Below are 15695 nucleotides of genomic sequence, written 5' to 3' on the forward strand. Positions count from 1 at the left end.
TGATCTGAGTGTTTTTACTTAAAAAAAAAAAAAAAAAAAAAATTAAAAAAAAGCTCGAGGGTAAGCCAATTTATTAAACATATAGGGGGAGGTTTATCAAAAACTGTGTAGTGGTAGGGTGCATTATAATGCTGAATTAGGCCTCTACCAATAGGGAGAATCCCATTGCCATCAAGGAATGTATACTTACTGCAACATTATTTAGGTAGATATGTGTGAAAGGAACACCCACGTGTATGCGAGTACCCAAGATTTTTATTGGGAACATTGTCCAGTCACACTGTTGCCACTGTCTTGTCTTTTTCCCATAGTGCATTGTCTTCCTCATGTAAGTGACACACATGTGCCCAGCTGATAACATGATGTAGAAGAAAACGTGACTGATCAGACCAGGCCACATGCTTCCATTGTTGCATGCTTTCAGTCATAGCCAGCATCAATTTTCTCACCATTTTGTGCTTTAGAAGTTCTTCTTTGGACCAGGCAAGCTACCCATGTGCATCAGTGAGCCTTTAGTGTCTCCAAACCTCTCATTGGCTGTTCTTACTTGATTCATTTTAGTAGCGTGGAAGATTAGCTCTGTAGAACAAGTCAAATAGTAGCAAAATAATTGTCTGAGGCATAGACTCCAAAGTAAAAGGTAGGTTAAGTATCCACTTGTTTTTTTTTCTGGCAGTTTTTGAGCCAAAATCAGAAGTGGATCCATAAGGAAGGAGAAGTGTAAGTCCTTCCTTTATATTTCCTATTCCTTTTGAATACACTTCCAAAAACTACCAGAACAAAAAGTGGAATAAGTGGAAACTTAGCCTTAAATGGATTTTCCTGTCTTTATTTTTCAGTACAAAATGCTTGTGCTTGAAGACCAAATAAAACTTTCACGCTTATACATAAACACTGATAAATCCTGCTTGTCCAGCACTAACTATACTAATCTCTTCCCTGTGTATACAGGTTATAATACAAAAGGAAAAAAGGAGTGTTTCAGGTGCATCTTACCTGACAGTCTGTTTTTAAGACCGGGAACACAGTTTTATGTGAGATTTACAATAACTGCTTTTACTCTACAGCAATGAATGCCTTGGGCTTTATTGTGGAGATAGTGTCAATTGAAGACCCTGTTTTTCTGAATCCTAATAAAAATTTTTCCTTCCTTGCTGTTTGTACAGGTGGCATGCTACCAGCCACCCAACAAACTAGACAATGCATGTGTCACACAGTTCAAAGTCTCTTTTTTGAAGCTGCAAAACTCTGGAGTCAGGGGAACTGAATATATAAGGCACCTGTCCCCCTAGCCACAGGATAGGCTAGAAGTGTCTGATTGCAATGGGGTCCCTTTTGGTATCCTGTATGGGGCCTCAACTAGTTACCTGTCCCCTTTGTGCTTGGGCCCCCACTGTCCTGGACAAGTTCAAGTGACAGCCTGCTCAGCCAATCACTACCCACAGCAATGTCCCACTGCAGCTGATGATTGGCTGAATGGGCAATTACTTGCGCTCCAAGGAAGGGTAAGTAGACGGGACTCGTACAGGAGATCACAGGAGATTATATTATAATTTTAGTTCCCTGGACTACCCTTCTGGATTCCCACATCTCACTCATGATGATATATGTGCTTCCTGAAACCTGTTATCACATACGAAAGGTACATTGGGGAAATACAGTGATCCCTGAGGACCATTCCTGTCACAGTACGAACTAGTCACAAGCCTTTTTAGCCTTTTTCAAAGTTGCTCACATTCATATCCAGTTTTCCTACTTCCAACAAATAAACGTCAAGTACTGTTAACTTGCTTCTTAATATATGCTACTTCTTGACATGCGCCATTTTTAGAAGAAAAAAAAAAAACTTGTGGAATAAAACAAACTCCTACAGAATTGTAGGAATGGTGATCATGCTTATTATAAACTAAGTTCACCAAACTGATAACCACAATACTCAAAAAATATTGGGGGCACTGAAACCTTAGCTAATACTTACATAGATGAAAAATAATAATGCACCAATAAGGAGCTATTGGATTAAATGAAATATCTAATTCTGCCAGGCAAAAGAACAGCATAAGGAATTAATAACACAATAAACAATTAACTGAGCTTTATAAGAACGCTAACCACACAATAACCATTTGTTTTTGTTTCTTCTGACAGACAGGAAAAGCAGTGCTCTGGTTCCCAGAGACGACTACTTTGTTTATAAAAAAAAAAACTTAATTTGATTGATCAGTACGCTAGAGAGGCAAGGCTTTATTGCCTGCCGAGGTCTGTAGGTTCCTGGGGTTAATTCTGGGTTCCTTAACCTTGAGGATGCAGCTCACGGAAGAGAGACTATGCAAGGTGATGTCCGAAGTGGAGTATTTTGTCTAGTCCCAGTTCAGAAAGATATGAGAGTGCTAGGTCTGATAGCATCCTACATCGAAGTCATTCCATGCTGCACAGCATATATAAGGCTTCTCTAGGTTGATGTCCTCCCTCAGTGGAACAGTCTCCAGTCCAGTCTTGATACTCATTTGGTCATTTTCAAAGCAACCAAAGTAGACTTTTTTTTTTTTTTTTAAATCAGAATTTTTTTTTATTGAATGATTTTGCATAAAACAAACACAAATACAAAAGTCCCCCCCACGCACACACGCACACAAAAAAAATAAATAAATAAACACCTCCCCTCCACAGTGGATCCGAGACAGCATAAGGCACCTGACCTCAACCCGTGTATAAGGGATATAGGTAGGGTAAACAACAGTTTAACCACATTATAAACAAGTGTTAAACTCTATAACCATGGTACTGATAGATGAACAGAGATATTGAGAAAAGCTGGGGCAATACGGGCAATTACTGATTGTGTAGAGAACCCACAGAAAAGAAACCACCTACAAAACAACATAGCCACAGACATGAAACGACAAGACACCAAAAACATACAAAGTTCGTTCTAGACATCAGAATGTATTAGTGTACAGACCTTTCAAGTCCCCCCATCAGCACTTCCGTGGGAGTCCTTCGTAAGTACATGGACGGTAAACCTGGGGTATCACTCCATGGGCCCCAAATGAGTTCAAATTTACGCATGGCTTTACGTTTGCAGTATACACCCTTCTCCAATCTAATGATGTGATTTAATTTCATAATCAGCTCCAATATAGTAGGAGGGGAGACTCTCAGCCAGTGCTGTGCAATTAGTTTACGAGCTTGATACAAAATTCTGCTAATACTGATATATAAGCCACCGTCCTCATCTAACCATCCAAATAGCCTAGGATACACGTCATGGCGGATAATCCGAATGGGCAGCCATACACTCTCTCAATCAATCACCCTACAGCAGCCCAAAATGGTGCAAGTGGAGCGCAGTCCCACATCACATGAAGCGAATGAGCATCAGGCAGAGAACATCGTGGACAACAAGAATCCGGCCGTACCCTGATCCTATGCAGGAGTACGATATACTCGATGCAGTAGGAAAATTTGTGACACCTGATGTGCCTCTGAAACAGCAAGCCGCAGGGTCATGGCCAAAATCTGTGTCCATTGCTCATCTGATAAGGGACCCACATCCACTTCCCATTTATCCTTACCCGTCAAAGGATAGGCCTCATGGTAAGAGGATAGTAGGTCTTTATACAGCGCTGATGTCACTCCCTTAGTAGAAACCTGTGTAAATAAATAATTTACCACCACAGATGAGCAGACAGTCAAGTCACAAGCCCTAGACTGCACATCCAGGGCATGTCGCAGTTGCAGGTAGCGGTAGAAAAATGAATGCGGCAAATTAAAATCCACCCTGCAGTTGAGCAAAAGACTTCAATGCCGGGCAATCATACACCTAAGAAAGATAGAGAATCCCATGAGAGATCCAAAGGGCAATATCTGGCAAGGAACACAATTCAGAAAGACTAGGATTATACCACAATGGAGAGTACGTTACAAAGACAGGATAATGCATAAGAGTCTTAAACTTCATCCACTCCCTACGGATAAGGATAAAGGTGGGGGGGGGAGGTCCGGGGGACGAGTCTGTGCAGCCATTTTTAACAAGTAAATAGGGATCACATCGCCTATGCACTTTGAGATTATATCACCCTTACGGCCCATGATAGTGCATTGTGCCCATTCCTTCAATTGTTGGACCTGTGATGCAAGGAAATATAACCACAAGTTCGGGACAGACAAACCACCCTCCTCTTTGCCTCGCTGTAGCGTTTCAAGACGGATTCTAGCCGACTTACCATTCCAAATGAGCTCTCTATACAGGGCCTGAATCCTATTAAAGTATTTCACAGGAATCCAGACAGGGGTGTTATGTAGAATATACAAAAACTGGGGCATAAGAACCATTTTAACTAAGTTAGACCTACCTACCATAGAGAGGGGGAGCTTACGCCAGGTAGCCACTTTCTGAGAACTATGGTCTAGCAGGGGAACAAGATTGAGAGTAATATAGTCAGAGGGGAAGGCAGTGACATACACACCCAAATACTTAAATCTGGAGACTATGGGGAGACCAACCCTAGCTAGCTCTGGCATCAGCGGGAGGGGGTCAAGAGGAAGAAGCGTGGACTTATCCCAGTTAATGGCAAGGCCAGAGTAACTGCCATTTAAAAGCCTTTAATATCAGGGGATGACCTAACTAAAACTTCCTGGGGTTCTATTGCAATAGCAAATAGAAAGGGGGACAAGGGACATCCCTGACGTGTACCTCGTCCTAAAGGAAAGGAGTGGGAGAGTAGGCCATTAGCTCGGATCCTAGCACAGGGAGCAGCATACAGTAGTTGAACCCATTTCAAGAACACAGAGCCAAAACCCATTTGTCTCATAGCACTCCAAAGAAAATTCCACTCAACACTGTCAAAAGCTTTGGCAGCGTCGAGTGAAAGCATGGCACTACCACCAGCATTCTCAGGCTGCAGCTGCAAATTCAAAAAGAGCCTCCTAATATCGGCTGTTGATTTCCCGGGCATGAATCCCGTCAGATCCCCATGAATCAGAGAGGTTATAACCTTCAGAAAATGGTTGGCCAAGATCTTTGCTATCAATTTGACATCGGAACACAGGAGAGAGATTTGTCTATAGGAGCCCAGGGATTGCGGATTTTTACCAGGTTTCAAGAGCCTCTAACATGGACCCCAGCAGCCCCTCCACTGCAGCTCGCATAACCTCCAGCAACCTAGGCAATAAAACTTCCTGATACTGTTTAAGATATTCAGAGGCGATTTTTCAGAGGGCAAAGCCCCCAATGCACATTCCAACTTTTCAATAGTGATAGGCTCATCCAACAAATCTCTTTGATTCTGCGACAGGGCTGGGAGCGGGATGCTGGACACAAATTGGTTTATAACAGCCAGATCATGCGTCAATTTAGAAGAATAGGTCTCCTCATAAAAGGAAACTAATATTCAGAATAGCCCTATCATCCTGGACCAGCATCCCGGCTCCATCACAGAGGCAAGGAATATAGGTCGAACCCTGCTGAACCCTAACAGTACAAGCCAAAAGCAGACCTGTGCTCTCACCACTTTCAAAGTAACGCTGCTGTTGAAAGAAGCACTTATTGTCCACCATTTGTATTAGATGTGAGTCTAATAAGGCCTGCAGAGATTACCAGCTATCCCTATTCTGGTTGGAGGGGTCCCCAAGGAACTGTTGTTCCGCTAGAAGCACCTGTCGCTGAAATGAGGTTTGAATCTCCCTATTCTTAGATTTGCAAGTAGTAATATCCCTAATAAAGATGCCTCGCACAAATGATTTTAAAGAGTCCCAGACGGTAACCATCGAGGCAGTCCCCACATTGATCTCAAGAAAGGTGTCTATATCAGCTCTAAGCGTACGGCCCACTGAGGAAACCTGAAGCCAAAAAGGTTCAGACGCCACAGAGAACCCCGCAATCTAGGATGTGAGTCAAATGTAAGACGTATAAGTATCGGGGAGTGGTCCGAAAGAGTACGGGGGAGATACTCCTCCAACTCAACCAGGGTAAAGATTAAATCATTGCCCAATGCAAGATCAATGCGGGAGAGTGTGCCATGAGAGCTAGAATAGCAAGAATATTGTAAATCGGTAGGATGCCGTCTCCTCCACAAGTCCACCCACCCACTTCCTCTACAAACCTAGCCAGACTGGTAGATCCATGATCCCAGCCGGTCCCGGGTAGGAAACTTCTCAAGGGTTGGATTAATCAAGACAACGCCGAGTCCCCAGGCAGCCCGGCCTCGCCGTCCTCCAGCAGTCCCTGGGTCTTTCGATTCTTATTGTGCCGGGACATCCTGAACAGTATCCGCTCCAGGCACCTCTAGAGGCAGGTAGGGAGGAAAATAGCAGATATTCTTGCCAAAATGTCAGGATAATTAACGGATTCCAGCAGAGTTCCGGACACTAGCTGCCGCTCACATGCCGTGCCAAGCCATGCCCTCCAAAAGTAGACTTTTGGTGGTGGTTGTGGACCGACAAGGTGTGTTCCTGTAGGTGTCTGTTGAGTGCTCCCCAACTTATTCCTCAGATGCCTTCATATCAGGTTGGGATGCACGTTGGAGACCTTTGGGTCCAAGGGAAATGCGCCATTTTAGAGGATTAGAGCATGATTGCCGGCTCTCATGTTTTTATCTTATTTCTCTCACCTGGAAACAGGTTTCTTATCAGTCATTTATCAACTTGTTAAAGACTCTTTCTTGGCTTAAAGAATGCATTTTAGACATAGTTTTTAAGACACATTAATCATCCAGTGAATGCTTAATTCTCTCTTAAAGGGATTCTCCAAGATTAGGAATACAGTTACTTTCTTCCAAAAAACAGTGGTATTCCAACTTGGCTCTTTTTGCTTCAATTGAACAAAGCTGTAATATCACACACAAACTACACAAAGTGTCTCTGTTTCTGACAGAAGGCAGATATGTTTTCCTTATCCCGAATAATCCCTTTAAAGTTTTGTCCCCAAGTAGACCACAATGAAAATGGTCTAAGACAGACAGATTTCTGACACATGTTGGACAGAATTCTGGTGCATCTTTTTGAACAATGGGATTCATTTATTATTCGCCCTGCAGCACTATAACAGTCAGTCTCAAAGGATGACAGTGCAAGGATAGACACAATTGATAAATTTGCTCAACTGTTTCTAGAGAGAAACATTCATTCAGCTGAGGCTATTTCTCCTGACCTTCCCATACACATTCGGCAGGGCTGAACATTCATGTATCCTCTATGGGGAGGGGTAAACTACAGCCAGACACCTCGTTCAGTCAGCAGATTATCTTTCCTAGAACAATAGGGTCAGGCAGTATAAATCCAACATGCCCAATCCTTCTTTCCACTGTAGGTGAAGAGTTAGTATTATACCCTACACTTTTGACAGTTGGCTGATGGGGGTGGGTACAGAGGACTTTGGTCTTATACAATGTGACATTGTTTTCTGAATGCAATAAATTCTTATGGTAGGAAGACTGCTGAGAATGTATCATATACAATGCATTTAAAAGGTTTTCACACCCTTTAACTTTTTTCACATTTTATGTCACAGCCTTAAGCTAAAATTGAAAAAAAAAAATTCATCATTCTGCTCTCAATATCCCATAATAACAATGTTAAAATAGTATTTTAGAATTAGTTAGCAAATGTATTAAAAGTGAAAAATCACCTTTCATATTAACATAAATATTCAGACACTTGAAATGTAGCTCTTGAGGCCTCCTGTTGATTATCTTTAAGATGTTTCTACACCTTGATTGGAGTCAATTGTGGTAAATTCAGTGATTGGACATGATTTGGAAAGAAAAACCTCTGTCTTTATTAGGTCTCACAGCTGACGATGCATATCAGAGCAAAAACAAAGCCATGAGGTGGAAAGAATTGCTTGTATTGTTCAGAGACAGGATTGGGTGAAGCAACAGAGATCTAGAGAAGGGTACAAAACATTTATACTGCACTGAATGTTCCCAAGAGCACAGTGGCCATCATAATTCTTAAATGGACTAAGTTTGGAACCACCATGGCGCTTCCTAGAGCTGGTCGCCACACCAAACTATGTCTTGGTTAGAGAGATGACCAATAATTCATTATTTACTCTTGCTGGGCCACAAAGATCCTGTGTGCAAATGGCAGAAACATCCAGAAGGTCAACCATCACTGCAGAACTCCACCAATCTGGACTTTATTGCAAAGTGGCCAAAAACAAGTCTCTGCTTAGTAAAGAACACATGAAAGCCACTTGGAGTTTGCAAAAAAAAAAAAAAAGGGCCAAAAGTTCACCTTCCAATAAGACAATGATCCTTAGCACACAGCCATGAAAATTCTGTGAATGCCCTTGGGTGGACCAAGCCAAAGCCCTGCTTGAACCCAACGAGTATCTCTAGACACCTAATAAATAAACTTTACAAATACACTGTTGGGGAGATTAATGAAAACCTGTGCAGAGGAAAAGTGGACCAGTTACCCATAGCAACCAGTCAGATTGTTTCTTTCATTTTATTAGAGGCCTTTTAAAAAAATTAAAGAAGCAATCTGGTTACTATTGGCAACTGGTCAACTTTTCTACTGCACAGGTTTTGATATCTCCCTATGTATCTTTATATTCATAATATACATTTACAGAAAATATTCTTTCATGAGTTTTTTTTTTCTCTTTAACCCCTTAACGACAAATGACGTAAATGTACGTCCTGGTGATGCGATACTTAACGCACCAGGACGTACATTTACGTCCTAAGCATAACCGCGGGCATCGGAGATGATGCCCGGATCATGCGCGGCAGGTCCCGGATGTTGATCGCAGCGAGGGACCCGCCGGTAATGGCGGACATCCGCGATCCCGCGGATGTCCGCCATTAACCCCTCAGATGCCGTGATCAATACAGATCACGGCATCTGCAGCATCGCGGTCACTTAATTGAATGATCGGATCGCCCACAGCGCTGCCGTGGCGATCCGATCATCCAGCACGGCAGCTGGATGTCCCCTCACCTGCCTCCGCTGCCTTCTGGGAGTCTTCTGCTCTGATCTGCCTCCCCGCAGACCAGAGCAGAAGATGACCGATAGCACTGATCAGCGCTGTGTCCTATACATAGCACTGAACAGGATTAGCAATCGAATGATTGCTTTAAATAGTCCCCTATGGGGATTATTAAAGTGTAAAAATAAAAGTAAAAAAAATAAAGTAAAAAAAATTAGAAAAACACCCTCCCCCAATAAAAACGTAAATTGCCCCGTTTTCCCTATTTCACCCCCAAGAAGTGTTAAAAAATATTTGATATATATATTTGGTATCGCCGTGTGCGTAAATATCTGAACTATTAAAATAAAATGTTAATGAACGTAAAAAAAAAAAAAAGTCCAAAATAGCTGCTTTTTTATAACATTTTATTCCCAAAAAAATTTATAAAAAATGTATTAAAGGTTTTATATAACAAAATATGGTATTGATAAAAAAGTACAGATAACGGCGCAAAAAATGAGCCCTCATACCACCGCTTATTCGGAAAAATGAAAAAGTTATAGGTCTTCAAAATAGGGGGATCTTAAACGTACTAATTTGGTTAAAAAGTTTGTGATTTTTTTTAAGCGCAACAGTAATAGAAAAGTATGTTATCATGGGTATCTTTTTAATCGTATTGACCCAAAGAATAACGAACACATGTTACTTTTACCCTAAATTGTACGGCGTGAAAGCGAAACCTTGCAAAATTTGCTAAATTGCGGTTTTCTTTTTAATTTCCCCACACAAATAGTATTTTTTTTGGTTGCACCATACATTTTATGGCAAAGTGAGTGATAGCATTACAATGGACAAATGGTCTTGCAAAAAACAAGCCCTCATACTAGTCTGTGGATGAAAATATAAAAGAGTTATGATTTTTTGAAGGCGAGGAGGAAAAAATGAAAACGTAAAAATAACATTTTCTGCGTCCTTAAGGCCAAAATGGGCTGCGTCCTTAAGGGGTTATAAATGTTTTACTCTGTATCACTGTGTTTCCTTAAGACATGTTTAAAAAAAAAAAAAAAAAAAACTCATGTATTGAAGTTTCTACATCCGCAAACCCAAGTAAACATTTTGTGCTATTTTAGCCAGTATAGGTCTGTGATGTAAAGCCCTCCATATGGGGCAGATTAGCACACAAATCTGATCCTATTCACCTTTTGTAGAAATGTTATTCATTCCTTAAGTTCCATAAGGTTTTAGCTTTGCTACGAAGTGGGAACTTGACCTTCTTCTCTTTAATGGTTTGTCAAGTCTCCAGATTCTGAAGCTGTGCTAAAGAGCTGTATGTCGTTTGTGTACATGTCCAAGGTTTATAATTATTTGCTTTCAGTTATAGAAATCGGACATTAAGGATGGGCTGTCAATTCTAAGTAGTAGTTATCTGACTTATTATTTGACTTCCATCCACAGCAGGTGATTAATAAACATAAAACAATTACCCATTTCCCACCCCTCCATCCTCACGCCCTGGCAGTAGCAGAGGGCGGAGGGTGATGGTGCGAGGCACCATATGTTGTGCCTGGGGCATGGTTAGAATCTCAAATGTCCCTTCCCCCCATGGCAAAGTGAAACTGGGGTCACACTCTTACAACCTGTCTGGTGGGCAACAAAACACAACGTACTGCCTCAGAAGAGTGAAAATCGTATAAATATTCAGTGTATCTTGTAACTTGAGACATGAAGCATGGCGATAATGTGAATTCATTAGAAAGTGTGTTTTTTTTTTATAATTTATTTGACTGAAGTGCAATCTTATGTAGACAGGAATTAGGATTTTGGCTTTCTTTAAAGCTAGGATTACCAGATACAGAGCTGTAACACAGCCATTGCTTCTCACCTGAACAGTGCTACACTAGATCCTCCATACAATGAACTAATTCCTGGATTACACACAACAGAGTTACCGTATATACTACCGTCCGGTGGGGAGGATTAGTCGTTCCCGGCTGTCCATCTTCTCCGCTCCGGGCCGGCCCTGGACTAGTCCCTGTGTATCGTCATCAAGGCAACATCACTAGTCCAGGGCCGGCCTGGAGAGGAGAAGAGGGCCTCCCGGTGACGATGGACAGCCTGGAACGACTAACCCTCCCCACCGGATGGTCCCTGCAGCATAGATGGCCTGGACCAGCTCACCCTTCCTTCCCACCGAGGGGAGGTGAGTAGAAAACTAAAGGGGGGCCTGGATGATGACGAAGGCCGCAGTGGTCTTCAACCTGCAGACCTCCAGATGTTGCAAAACTACAACTCCCGGCATGCCCGGACAGCCGATGGCTGTCCGGGCATGCTGGGAGTTGTAGTTTTGCAACATCTGGAGGTCCACAGGTTGAAGACCACTGAGAAGGGATTGACAGGCGGAGAGTTCACTCGAGAATAAGCCGAGGGGGTGTTTTCAGCACGAAAAATCGTGCTGAAAAACTCGGCTTATACTCGAGTATATACGGTACAAAGAATTGACACACCTCCTTATTTACACCACCAGAATGTGGATTGTAACATTTGCCTGGCGCATTCTTGTTGGAGCATGACGCTGCACAATGTTAGGCATTGTCATATTGTTACCAGGCACATCAGAAACTATTGGAAACTTGTTATAAATAAGAAATGGTATTTGTGGGAGTAAAAGTGATAGTAAGCCATTTTAAGGATGTACAACATTAGGGCTTATGGCTCTGTTCACACTTTGTTGTTTCATTATACACTGGCCAAATTCCTGGTACATGAATAGCCCCATGAACCTATTACATTTTTTACAACCTAAGCCAATGGGTGACATATGCCACTGTATGCCTACACAATGGCATATGTCACACCCTTCTGAGGAAAAACAAAGTATCACACAGATATGTTGCTTGTGATATTTCTTTGTTTTGTAGCTCTAGCCTTTGGCTGGTTTCACATGGACTTAATGAGAAAGATGTATACAAACTTGTGCGCTTGTCCTGGCAACTAGATTGCTTCTTGTATTTTTACAAAAGAAAAAAAAGAATGCATAAATCTGATTGGTTGCTATGGGCCATTGCGCAACTGTTCCTTTACAGAAGGTTTGATAAATGTCACCCAAATTGGCCACATTTTATACTCTGCATTACAGACACAACACCCGAATTACCGGCATCTCTACATAACCAAACTTTAATTCTCATAATATAAACACTAAAATGCCACATTGCTGTCTAGTGAAAGTCTTTTGCTTTTCCAAGATATAATTACTGATCAGGTATTTTGTTTGGCCTAGTTGGCAATAGATTCCGTGTTTTCTACTATTTGTTGTTATATACGGCTAGATTCCCACAGCTTTTTGTGCACTGAAATGGGCCTCATTGGTTTTAGTGGCCTGAATGACCTGCTTCCCATTGTTATACATTAATTCAACGGGACTCAAAAGCCTATATTCTACCTTCATGTTGACTAGGAAGCCATCCTTCTTGAGCAACTCCAGAGTAATATTGACATGATCCAAGAGATATTATTGTAAAGGGGCTTTGAGAAGCCAATTGCCTAGTTAAGATGTAACAAATGTCCCCTTCATTTGTAGGCTGCAGTGCAAACTTGGTAAATACTCATGGGGCTGAAGTGATGCCAATGGGCAGCCAGATAAACCGTAGATTAAGCCCTCGATGATGAAGACTGAAATTTTAAGAAACCTTTAAGGGGCTTTGAGGGCTGGTGCATGTAAGTATGCATCCTGAAGGTGTAAGGGTGCCAGAAAATCCTCTTCTTCAAAACAGAGAACAGCAGACTGTATGGACCCCATTCTGAACTTCTTTTTTGTGAAGAACATGTTGAGGAAGTTAGATCTTATCCCCTTGCATACCGCATTTTCAGCCCTTGCTTCTGGCATGGAACTCTGCCTTTAAAAAAATATATAAACAAAACTATAGCCACAGTATTTTGGTAATGTCACAACATAGCCATTTAGCTCCAAGACAAACACTGATCCTTTCTAAGCATGTCCATTACTGTCTGGCAGTTACATACTAAAATCACCATATGGTGGATATCCCCTTTAAATGTAGATCAGAGAGGAAAATATCTGTGGGATCAGTATCAAGAATTTTATAACACCCAGTGGTGTTGAGCATAGAGAAGCACATTTTACCCTATTGGTCATGGGTTAATATGACCAAGTTTTTACCCTTGATGGTTTAATAATAATGGTATCACCAAGGTCTAGAAGTGACTGAAATTCATCTTTAGTGAGATTCTTGACCTCACTGTGATTACATTTTTTTAATTTCTTGAACTCACTATCCAGTCAAGGGTGGCATGGCCCAACTCTATGTGTGAAGTTCAGTATGCAACCTCAGACCTAGAACCCTATAACTAGTCTCCTTAAGTTAAAGCAATTTTTGCACGCCAGCGAGATCAGACTCTTCAATGCTCAACTCAAGGTGTTGTCTCTAAATATACACAGTTTGTTGTTTCATCACGAAACGCATTGGATGTTGGGAATAAATCGATCTCTTACTTACCTGCCTGTGGAGGTTACTTTTTAGCGTCTGGATGATCCTGTCCTTTTTGGAGGATTTGCTTGATATGCATCCTCCATCATAGACATTCCCAATAAGAGACAATATACAAAGTCAAGGTAAATAGGAAGAATAAATGATGGGAAGGTGTGCCCAGAGGGACCAGAAAAACAATCAGTATATAGCAACACAATCTAATTAGCTCCAGGGACAGAGAGCAATCCCTGTATAGAGACAGGCACCTGGCTTCAGAATTTTCTTTCCCAGATGAGAAAAGAAATGTTTTGTGTCCTTCTCTCCTAACTTTATAGGCTTTTTACCTGTCTTATTTAATGTTTTATTTCATCAGGGATTCACAACCATTATTGCCTTACAGCTAATTATTAGCACTCAAGACTCTACAATAATTGTGGCCACAACCTAAACATACTGCTGCTTAAAGGGAACCTGTCATGTCAGTCACTGAGTAGGACCTCCCACATGACTACTTGGCTCACAATGCGCATAGCTTTACATGAAAAAATGACAAGCTATCCTAGAACATTTTCCAAACGTTTTTTTTTTTTTTTTTTTACAGAAGTATATATCAATCTGCTTCACTCTTCCTGTCCTGTAACATGATAGGTTCCTTTGAAAGCAGCAACTCCAAGTTTTGGCTGGAGGACACTTGAGGAAGCTGCAGGCTCTTACCGCTGCATGTAAGAGCGACCATACTTCTAGACAATTACTCTTCTATCAGAGTAAATGAGAGCCTATTAACCCATTCCAACTGGTTACCACCCGATGACTCCTGGCTTAGGCAGCATGAATGCAATGACAGGTTCCTATTAAGTTTTGCTTCTGTCTGAATTCTTCCTAAATCTTCCACTGTTGTTGCTGTGTGAGAAGGGAAGAGGAGGGGGGGGGGGGTCTATGATTGGCTATCATAAAATGTACAGCATGCCATATATTTGCCATCTCCATAAATTAGTGATATATACATCATCCTGCACCACATGCTTTAAGCCATATTAAGTAGAGGAATCCACATCCCTCAGCCAGCTAACCTAAATGGGAACTGTCAGATACAAATACTTTTGATATGTTGTACATCTTGGCAAAACATTAACCTTTTTAATATACTTCTTAAGAAAATGTTATCTCCTTTTTATAAAAATCATGGCTTATAAAATCATTGCTTTGTCCAAGCTGAAGTCCAGTAAGTGAGGGTGGGCTAGCACTGTCTGATAGGACAGGAGAGAGCACAGAGGAGTGCTATCAAACAGGAGAGAGCACAGATGAGTGCTACAGACAGGAGAGAGCACATAGGAGTCCTATCAGACAGGAGAGAGCACAAAGGAGTACTATCAGACAGGAGAGAGCACAAAGGAGTACTATCAGAGAGGAGAGAGCACAGAGGAGTACTATAACACAGGAGAGAGCACAGAGGAGTACTATCAGACAGGAGAGAGCACAGAGGAGTGCTATCAGACAGGAAAGAGCACAGAGGAGTCCTATCAGACAGGAGCGAGCACAGAGGAGTGCTATCAAACAGGAGAGAGCACAGAAGAGTGCTATCAGACAGGAGAGAGCACAGAGGAGTCCTATCAGACAGGAGAGAGCACAGAGGAGTGCTATGAGACAGGAACGAGCACAGAGGAGTGCTATCAGACAGGAGAGAGCACAGAGGAGTACTATCAGACAGGAGAGAACACAGAGGAGAGCTATCAGACAGGAGAGAGCACAGAGGAGTGCTATCAGACAGGTGATAGTACAGAGGAGTCCTATCAGACAGGAGAGAGCACAGAGGAGCGCTATCAGACAGGAGAGAGCACAGAGGAGTATTATCAGACAGAAGAGAGCACAGAGGAGTTCTATCAGACAGGAGAGAGCACAGAGGAATCCTATCAGACAGGAGAGAGCACAGAGGAGTACTATCAGACAGTAGAGAGCACAGAGGAGTGCTAGCAGACAAGAGAGAGCACAGAGGAGTGCTATCAGACAGTAGAGAGCATAGAGGAGTACTATCAGACAGGAGAGAGCACATAGGAGTACAATCAGACAAAAGAGAGCACAGAGGAGTGCTATCAGACAGGAGAGAGCACAGAGGAGTGCTATCAGACAGGAGAGCACAGAGGAGTGCTTTCAGCCAGGAGAGAGCACAGAGGAGTGCTATCAGACAGGAGAGAGCACAGAGGAGTGCTATCAGACAGGAGAGAACACAGAGGAGTGCTATCAGACAGTAGAGTGCACAGAGGAGTACTATCAGACAGGAGAGAGCA

The sequence above is a fragment of the Hyla sarda genome, chromosome 2, assembly GCF_029499605.1.
Source record: "Hyla sarda isolate aHylSar1 chromosome 2, aHylSar1.hap1, whole genome shotgun sequence".
Lineage (NCBI taxonomy): Eukaryota > Metazoa > Chordata > Amphibia > Anura > Hylidae > Hyla > Hyla sarda.